This window comes from Palaemon carinicauda, chromosome 38 (genome assembly GCF_036898095.1).
Source record: "Palaemon carinicauda isolate YSFRI2023 chromosome 38, ASM3689809v2, whole genome shotgun sequence".
Classification (NCBI taxonomy): domain Eukaryota; kingdom Metazoa; phylum Arthropoda; class Malacostraca; order Decapoda; family Palaemonidae; genus Palaemon; species Palaemon carinicauda.
The window spans coordinates 30,614,455-30,624,814 of record NC_090762.1 but is presented as its reverse complement, the minus strand read 5'-3'; the positions used below and the strand labels follow the sequence as shown (position 1 = coordinate 30,624,814).

Sequence of the window (10,360 nt, the reverse complement as noted above, 5' to 3'; positions counted from 1 at the left end):
CCTTTCGGGGTTTTCGTTCTTTATTTAGTGTTCATTCATTTTTAAATTACATAATTACATAGTTACATACAGTAGTTACAAAATTATAATTGTTATAATTCTGTGTTGGTTACAGCTCTCCTTCCGTGAGTGTAAGTGGTTGTGAGGGCACGTGCCTGTTGTGTAATTATTGTGTTCTTTTCCCTCGAGATTCCTCTTCGGAGCCTTCCCGGGGGAATGAATGTTAACTAATGATTTTTGTTTTTATTTTTCACAGTTACCGATCTAGTTCGTTTCTGTAATGTGACAACGGAGTGAGCTGTCTTGTTGAGGCCTGGGGATTCGGCTGTTGCTGCCTCCCTTATAGATCTTCGTCAGGGGGGTGTCTCCTTCTCCTGGAAGTACTCCTGTGACGATTGACAGCTCTCCAGTTCATTTTAGAACACTCAGGAGGCTTGCCTCCTTGGGTGGGTAACTTTCCTTCCGAGGGAAGTTTTCCTGTCCAGGCTTGAGTTTTTCCCCTTTGGGGGGTTCTCCTCTTGCCTTTTTTTTGTGCGACTATGCTCTTGGTGCTGAGCGGTCGCACCTGCAGTTACGCTCAAGGGGCTGGGCAACTGCAGGAGCCCCTCTTCGGTGGATTGCTGTTTTTAGGTCACTGGCTGACCCGTCTTCTACGAAGTGTTTCTCTTTCGTTCGCGAGGGAGTACACTCATAGAGACTCCTCTTCGGAGGACTCTTCTGCTGTTGTTGCTGTTGGCCGCCTTCGCCGTAAGGCTCACCGTCCGCTAAATCGTAAGGGCCTCCCGTCTTCCTATAAGGGTGCTAAAAGGTGCCTTTTTGAATCTTCTCCGTATGCAGCCTGCAGCTCCTACATCCTTAGATCTCTCCGGGGATCGATCTCCAACGCCTTCCTGTCCATCCGCCCCTGGTGCAGCTGGACAGCAGTCTGACCTTGCGTGTCAGGGTTCCCTGCACGCCCTTCTGCAGTGTTAGCGCACAGGCGCTCTCCTGCTTGTCAGCGTTCCCCTGATCGCCAGCGCTCTCCTGTTCGACAGCGCTCTCCTGATGATCATCGCCCACTGCTGCTGTTCCTGTTGTGCGCCCTGCGCGCCATCGGTCTCCTGAGCGCTCTAGATCTCCTGCCCGTCAGAGCGCACCTGCGCTTCCAGTTCCTGATTCGCGCCCTGTGCGCCCACGTTTGCCTGCGCGACCTAGAACTTCGGTTCAGGTCTTGGACAAGGACTCTTCTTCTCCTCGCCCTCGCAATCCGGCTCATCAGCCTGCTCCAGCGCAGAAACGCTCGCGGTCGCCTACGCGTGCTTCTATGCTACTGTTCGCACAGGATTCCACGCGTCGCCTTCTGCTCGCCAGCGATCACCAGCTCGCCAGCAACCACAGACGCGTCAACGTTCGCCTGCTCGTCAGCGATCTCATGCGCGTCAACGATCGCCATCGATCTTCCACGCGTTACAGGTCCCCTGGACACCATCAGTAGCGATTTAGCGCTCGCCTGCTGTGGACGATCTCCGGTGGCTGAGTCTTGCCATAGATCTTCCTCCTGCTTGCCAGCACTCACCTTTACTTCAGTCCTTTTGTGCGCCAGCTTTCTTCAATCGCCAGCGCACATCTGCGCGCCCTTTCCTGCCACGCACCAATGGGCTCCAACGGTTTTTCCTGACCGTCCAGGATCGCCCGACTGACAGCTCGCATCAGCGCTCACCTTCCTGATGCACCTGCGCGCCTTCTGTTTAGGGCGATGCGCGCTAACCATCCCTAGTCTCTTACGCGATCTCCTACGCGCCCGCGCGATTCTTCGCCTGCGCGCTAGCGTTTTGTTAACGCACCACCGCTCGCCGACGCGCCGTCGCCCGCCTACGCTCCATCGGTCTCCCGACCGCCTGCGCTCGCCCGCGCTCCCGCGCTCCAATGTTCGCCCGCGCGCAAGCCGACGAAGCGAGCCGGCAGGGTTCCATCGCGCGAGCCGGCGGGGTTCTATCGCGCGAGCTGGCGGGGTTCCATCGCGCGAGCTGGTGGGGTTCCATCGCACGAGCCGGCGGGGTTCCATCGCGCGAGCGCCGGCTCGATTCCTGCAGTAGCCATTGCTTGCCTACGGGACATCGCTCGCCTGTGAGCTATCGGATTCCGACCGCCAGCTCTCGCCCTTCCATCCACGCTCACGCACTTTCGTCCGCGCTCCTGCGTGTCCGCGCACGGGCGCTTCCATGTTCAGCCACACGGGAACCATTGATTTACCATCGCGCAAGCGCCAGGGCGATTGCGACCGCGATTCCCGTCGAGGTTTCGCAACACGGCCAGCCTGGCGAGTCTTCTGGAGCGTGTATTTCCAGAACACTTGTCTTCACCCCGTAAACGCAGAGCATGGCACGTGAAAGAGCAGGAAGAATCTAAAGAGAGGTCTAAGCAACATTCTTCTTTGACCCTTCCTCCTCGTCATTCCCTGGAAGGGTCGTGCCAGGGAGTTTTCCTTTCGAGATTTCTCCTTCGGGCAAGGGGTGACTAGTTTAGCCCTTCCTCTTCTCCATTCCATGGAAGGGGCTTACCAGGTCCTTTCCCTCCTCGGTTGCGACCCGAGGTTTTGTACAAGGAACCTCCAGTAAGATTATAGGTACTTTCCTCCTCTCAGGCTCAAGCACCTTTGCGTTCCGTCGCCAAGTTTCCAACTTGCGGGCAAACTCGATGTTGGAGCATCTAGACGCAGTGACCGAGGGCTTCCCCTCGGGTGTCTCATCCGTGGATGTCGACAAGCTCAGATACTCTTCCATCCTTGGGAAGAGCTTGTTTGAGCCCAAGGACTGAGACATGGACAGCTGTTGTGCGGAGGAAGTCGACTTCCGTTTTCACTCCTCCAAGGCGCTTTCTTCCAGACCCTGCAGGCCTCCAGCGCCTCTTCTTTCAGCCTCATCGGCCTAAGACAAGGTGTACACTAGACAAGGTGTACAATAGCAGTCCCCTCCTGTCAGGGACAGGTAGCACGGGAGGCTCTCCCGGGGAGGCATAATCCTAGAGGGAGCGGCAGAGTTCACAAACTCTAGGATTGGCAACCTCCCCTTGCAGGTCTCACGCTGGGGGGATGCCTAAGGTTACTCATCCAGATAACAGCTTCCCGATGCCGATTCCTGCACGATCTCCGTGATCAGCCAAGGATATCGCGCCTCGCTCTTACCATCTCTCCGTCTCTGTCAGCGAATCCAGTGTCACTAAGCCTCTATGCCATGGGGTCGGCAAGAGTTTTGCCCGTTTGGGCAGAAGGATCCATGCCTTAGGAGAAGGTCCTCCATAGGGTCGTCGACGGCTTCACCCCCCGGCTTCTTCAGTCGATCCTTTCTCGTAGGAAAGCATCTGAGACGGGAGTTCCGTCGTCGACCTCTCAGCTCTGATCAAGTTTGTCGAACAAACTTCGTCCAGCGTGAAACAGCAGAGTCGATCAGACTAGTAACGAGGCTGCAGGACTCCTTAGGCCCTGGATCGGAAGGACGGGTACTTCCAGTTTCCATTCCATCCATCTTCCAGGAAGCTCTTGGAATTCAGCCTAGACTACAGGTGTTCCTGCTTAAGATGCGGTGTGGCGATCCCGCCGCGGCATTGCAGGTTTTTCCCCAGAGAACTCTTCCTGCTTTCATCATGGCCGCTCAGAAGCAGGCTTCCGCCTCCTTCGCTTTTTGGAGGCCTGGTCAACTCCGGTAGACTCGGGTTCGACCTTCTTCAACGCCGGGACAAGCTTCCGGGTCTTTACCAAGAGTGACGGATCATGGTAATTTGCTAGGAGCTTTCTCTACTTCTGCCTCAACATCTGGAGTATCTAGCCATAATATTGAGTCAACGGCCATACCACGTTGAAAACACCGCTTCTCGTCCGATCAGCGAAGTTAAGCAACGTTGGGTCTGGTCAGTACTTGGATGGGTGACCGCCTGGGAACACCAGATGCTGTTGCCTCCTTCTCCGAGCCTTCCCTTCAGTTGACTGTGGCAAGGCTGAGAAGAGTCGCAGTATCTGTTCTCAGTCAAGCAGAGCTTTCAGCCCTACCTTGGAACGTTTCCTGGGTCTCCTTTCCTCATTGACCCGTCTTAAGTCCCGAACGGTCGCCTCAGGATAAGTTTCCTGTGAGGCGGCCCAAGTTCCGATGGTATCAAAGCAACGATTAACCGGACTTTCTAGCCCCTACGGGACCAGCGGAACGTTTAGATCTGCAATGGGGGTTGACCTATGGAACCTCTTGGTGGAAGTGGATATTCTCGCCCTTTCCCCACATTTTGATGCTGTTCTCGGACTCGTCAAAGAAAAGGGGGGGGGGGGGCATGTTCCGGTTCAGGCATATGGTCAGGACCTAAAAAGATACCTCCCCATCATTCAAGTAGGCTTAGGGGCCGTAGTCTGGCCCCTCTACAGATCCTACAGTTCCTGCCGAGTCGCTCCGTGCACGACGACTTCATGGTACTGGGGTATTCCAACCAGCAGGGGACGCATTTTCATACCTTCACATCTTGCAGTAGAGATACTGAGATGATCCGAGGTCCTCTCAATACCACTATCGGCTCGCTCATTCCGGGCAGAGGAATGTTCTCTCAGACTATCTGAGCAGAGCCTCGCAGATAGAGAGTACCTGGGGGTTTTTGGCCTATAGTAACCAGCAAGTCCTGGCCTGGGGGACCTGATCGCGACAGCCTATAACTTCAAGCTTCCGCTGTTCTTCCCCCCAGTCTCAGACCCCAAGACTCTTTGGCAAGATGCTTTCCGGTGACGGTGGGACAACATCGACGCCTGCGTCTTCCCACCATTGTTGTCTGTTGAAAATGGGTCTCAACAAGACCAGGTTGTCTGTTAACCTTTCGATGGCCCTGAGAGCTCCACTGTGACTATACGCAGAACGGTTTCCGGACCCTCTGCTTCCCCTGACGGAACTCCCGGGAGAGCTTCTTCCACGGCACAGGCTACTCAAACAATCACACTACAACATCTTTCACGAGTCGTTGCATCGCTTTGGCTTCACGCCTGGAGACACTACGCCGCCTCCTCAAGAAGAGACAACCCGCTACATTCCCGGAGCTGAGGTCACGTCACCTGCGATAGTCATCCGCAGGGGTCTACCAGGCGAAGTGGAGAGTCTTCTGTGGTTGGTGTCGTGGGAGAGATACCTCTTCCCTTGAGGCCTCTTCTCCAGCAATAACGGAGTTACTGCTTTTCGGCGGGAGGAAACTCCTTTCCGCTCTCGGCAGTGAAGCCTATCGCTCAGCCTTTCCCTGGCCTTCAGGCTGAAAGGAATAGACTTTTTCCTTCCCGCTGGACCTTTCTTCGGTCATGCGAAGCTGCGAACGTCCCTGCCCCCAGTCGGAGTTAGACCTCCTCCATGGAGCATGGTTCGGACTCTTTAGTCCCTCAAGAGATCTTCTCAAGAACCATTACGTCAGGCCTCTGATCGTATTTCGTCTTGGGGGACGGTGCTCCTGCTCACTCTGGCCTCAGCCAGTGTGTAAGCAATCTTCATGGTCTCGTACGACTCCGCCCTTTCAAGAGAATAGGGGAAGGCAACATTCAGGTTTGCTCCTGAGTTGTTTTCTAGACTCAGAATCTTGGAGTCCCGGACCTTCGGTCAGACTCCTTCAAGATTTCGAGTCTCCATTCTGTATCAGATGACCCAAACCTTCTCCTCCTTGCCAGTAAAGGAATCGAGGGGTTATCTTTGAGAACAGCTGCAGTTTGTCCTCACGTGCAGCCGGTTTGGGAGCACAGGGAGGACACAGGGGAGAGTCACCAGTATACCTCTTCAGCTCGGACTCAAGGACATTCATCTCGACCTGAATCCAGACCCTCCCCCGTCACGTCGCCCTACAGCACGATGTCGAATACATCGCAACGTCCCTCGCCTTCGAGTAGAACTTCTCTGTGACGCAGGTGCTACAAGCTGGAGTCTGGAAGCGTCTAATGATCTTCGCAGCCCGCTTCCTGCAGGACATGACCCACAGGAGTATCGATACGTTTCTATCGCTCTGTGGTGGCTACACAACAGCTGGTCTAACCTCAGGCTCCTTTTTGGACAGGTAGCAGAAGGTTGAGGGCATTGTTATCAGGTTTTAGTCTGCCTGAACGAAAGAAGTATGTCTGGCCCTTACTTCTTTCTTCATCATCCCCTCAACTGGGGAAGCAGCATCCTGGTCTCTGCATAGCTGACCTCAAACCTCTTCAGGTAAACCATGCTTCCTTGTGTTCCGAGTATTGAGTCAATACTGTCACGTCCCCCATACCTTGACGAGGTGGTATTGGGAACGTCCTAACCCAGAGTTCCTTCTGGAACTCCAGGTCAACTGCCTAGGACGGGTCACACTTTCTTCCTTCACACACAAGCTTATGTAGGCCACACGTTTCCTTGCGGAGCAAGGAACTTGTGAGGTGCAGGGACTCCTTTTCTCGAGTGCAACTCACTTGGATTCTGAGTCCCCGGGTAAAGGCAAAGCCAGTATGGCTGGAGACTTTCCACCCTTCCTAAGGGAGAAGTCACCCAATGTAAATAGCGTGGTTTGTATTTCGGTTACGGAACAAATGACAAATTCGTAGATAATTTGTATTTTTCCTAACCATACAAACCTTAGCTATTTACACATATTTGCCCGCCAGCCCTGTCCCCCAAGTCAAGTCCTATCTCTAAGTGAAGTGAGACATTTCACCGGTGTGTGAGGGAGGGAGGGGTAGCAAGCTACCCCTCCCCCTACCCCTGCTAACTAGCGCGGGGTAGGAAACCCGCGTTAAAATCTAATGGCTCGTCATTTCAGCTACGCCGAAAGTAATACCCAATGTAAATAGCTAAGGTTTGTATGGTTAGGAAAAATACAAATTATCTCCGAATTTGTCATGTTTGTATAGTTAGGAAAATTACATATTCCTGTATTTCCAAATTTATCATTTATATGAAAACTGTATTACTAGAAATATTATAAATACTTTATGATAATTTAGCTACCTTGTCACTTTCATATTGATATGATAACTGAAGGGTTCAGTACAAGGTTGCACACCTTAGGCTCCAGACGTGCAAAGGTACCATGACTCAAAAGCTACTTTTTTTTTCTATCTATGGATGGTGTGACATCATATTTTCTAAAAACAAAATGTATATTAAAGTTTTGCCAAAAGATTTTGTTTGCATAATGATTTAGATGGTGGTGCCCATTGTTCGCTTGCAAGCTTGGCCACTAGGTCATCACAGGTCAACTCTCAACAGTGTAAACGTAGGCACTAATACCTAAACTGCTGAAGCGGGTCACTTGAAAAACAAATGCGCAGCAGGTCCCATACAAAGTAAACAATGTAAACAAACGTAACACCAGTAAATCATGCCTTGGATCATCCTTGAAAGCAGGAAGTTGAGGATGAAGAAAACACTCGGGGAAAATCCCAACTCTGGTGAAGTACTCTATCTCTTTCTCACTTAATGAAACTTTCATAGATAAAAATATTACTTGCTTGAGGTAAATCCAATGCCAAATATTCTTCCAAGTTGTCCTAAATGGCTACCTTCAAGACAATTTATACAGTTGCACTTAAATTTTCTCAATTAATTTTGGATAGAATTATAAAATTGATATCTCAAATGCAAAGGAGGCTAGCTTTCATTTGGTGTTAAAGCCTTCTTTGTGCCTACACAGTACTAACCATCGACATTTAATAAGAGTATGACATTGGCAAAGCTGAAACAGCAGTTCAACTTTTAACAAGGTAAACCCAACCCCCTGACAGGCAGAGAAGCCTGCATTTTGACTATGGCTGCTACTGAGTACACAGCTGCATTCCTTGACTTGGTTTTTAAACTAATTGCTTTCTTTTTCTCTTTCTAGTGTGTTGTGATGTCCATCCTTAAACCAGATATGTGGCTCGGCTCTGCTCTGCCAAAGAAGGCCGCAGGAGTGGCTGCTATGTCAGTAAACCAGGGGTAGACCCTAATGTACTTTGTGATTTTTGCTGGGGGCATGACTGTTTGCTGTCATCCCCCTGAGAGGATCCTGTGCAGTGGGTGTAATTTGCAAAGATGACAAAGTCTACAAGGGATTCTTCAGCTTCAGAGGGTATGCCCAAAGAAGATCTTTAGCTCTTCCTATCCTTCTTTGGGATGAAGCCAGCTGCTTTTCCTGCGGTTTTTTCTGAAGGTCTGCTCTCTGGGGGAACCCATCGGGGGAAGGGAGACTGCCCTCAACCCTCTGGGAGTCTTTCAGAAAAGGAGGCTGTATGGTCCTCCTCTAGTGGTGGCACTACAACCCTCCCTGTCTTGCAACCATCTCCCCCGCTGTAATTACTGTTGATGACCCTGTCAAGAGTTAGGATCTTTCAAGATTGTGGCCTTTACTGTACTTGCAACTGCTGCTGCCTCATTGTTGGAGAAACTTCTGGGGATGTTTACATCACCCTAGAGGCAAGAAGTCCTCTGCTGATGCTCCCCTGTTAGTCCACCCTGTGGAGGAAGTGCCGGACAATTCCATTCCTGTTGCTCCAGTGGTGAAACCCTCTACTTCTGGAAAGAAGACGGATGTGAAATAGCCCCTGATGCCTTCAACTGCTTCTTCCTCTGCTGTGTCTTCATCTCCGGCTTTGGAGGTGCTGACACGATCTCCAAGCGCACGATCATCGCCTGTCGCTTTGAAGACAACAATGACGAGGATACTAAATCACAGGACAAAAGATCGGCTGGAGTCTCATGAGACACCGAACAATTCCCCTGCACAGTTTAGATGGTGGAGTAAAGCTACTCTGAGCCCCAATTTTTGGGAAAGAAGCTCGGTGTCAAGTACTCATACAGTATCAACTTTCTGAAGATCATAAGAGACTGGGGAGAAGCATTACTAGTCAGGATTCCAGTTCCTCTCCTACTTCGGTCACACTGTCAATGAAACAGTTCCAAAATGAAGAAGGTACCGAGAAAGATGCCCTTTTCTGTCAAACAGAGAAGAGAAGTCTCTTCCTTTAAAGCCTCAGGGTTGGAAACAGCGAGACCCCAAAAGTCCCCCAAGAGAGTAAATTCTGCTCCTCAAACCGGACCCTCAGATTGAGTGTAAAGATTCTAGGTTTATGCATATGCATGCTGTCAAAAATAGAAAACCAGGAATCATTTGACACCTCAAAGGTCACCCTCCATGGAGGAAGACCGATCGTCATGATCTGCAGGAAGAGATTTCGTCACGGAGAAGAGCTGCACTTCTTTCACTAAATCTGAAAACTACAGACCTGAATCAGTGTTAGGCCCAGTTTGATCTTACGTGAAACCAATAGGGATTCCTTCCTCCCAAACAGAGTCCTCCAATAGGAGGAGTAATTCTCAGAAACCTTCAGATTCTTCCATTCCCAATCAGGATCCACTATCTGCTGAGACGGATAACTCTGAAACCGAATCGCTGTTTCTGAATGTCGTAGCTCTAATTCCTGAGCTGGATGAGATTGGTGAAGCATCATCTGAAGAAGGTTAACTTCTATAGATTTATAGTATAGAATTCTGCACGGTTCTAGGACGAACCTTGAACTACCTTGGTCTAGGTTAGTAAGGGCGTAGCCCTAACCAAGGTAGCTCTTCAGATTGTGGGGCCAAGAAATTCTCTAATTTCTAGCCAGTCTAACAAGGTTCTTTCCCAAGCTGTCTAGGCAGTGGATATCCTACATTATGGTAAATGCTCCACCTACCCCTTTGTCTATTGATAATGCAGTAGAAGAGTTGAAAAGGGGACCACTGGTGGAGAGGCTGAAATTCAAATCCATAGTGATGAAGTCAGTATCAATGGCGAGCCTCTAGGCTAAGTCATAAATAGACCATCTTCCTTCAGATGATCTGAAGAAGTTCCGGCTCTCAGCCTCTCTTAAGCTAAGGTGGTCACCTTATTAGCACGCCAGTCAGCTAACCAGTGAGAAAACTGAATTCTAAAACTAAGGGATATCATGGCAGGTTGTTTCTCCAACACCATGGGAAGAAAATGAACTTATCAGTGCTGGATGCAACATCTCTGTTCCCACAGTAAGATGTCAAAACAATAGTCGCAAAATAGAGGAATTGAAGTTATGACTCCCTTATTCACCAGGCAGTAACCTATAAGGGTAAAAGCTCCTCTAGGCCTTCAACATCTGGCTCTTCTTTGTCTTCTGCCCTGAGACCAGCAATAAAGAAACAATCGACCATGCCAAAATTCAGACCTACTCTAGCCCCTTCTTCTTCTGGGTGAGAAAGGCACTCCACTCACTCAATTTTCAGTGAGGTTTCAATCTTATCCTTCGGAATCAACAAAGGCTCTGGCTCTAGCAGAGTAGGTTTCGGCGATGTTGGGCAGATGCGCTGGCAGTCGAGGTGGGTATCCTGGATTCTACAGTCGGCTGTTCCTGGTAGAGCTGACA

General features: G+C 50.5%; 1 non-coding gene across 1 annotated transcript; it reads left to right on the top strand.

Moving 5' to 3' along the window:
- Positions 1-3,815: 3,815 nt before the first annotated feature.
- On the top strand, positions 3,816-3,934 carry LOC137630713 (5S ribosomal RNA). The gene has a single exon (XR_011041761.1). It is a non-coding gene; the product is annotated as a 5S ribosomal RNA (ribosomal RNA).
- Positions 3,935-10,360: the final 6,426 nt, after the last annotated feature.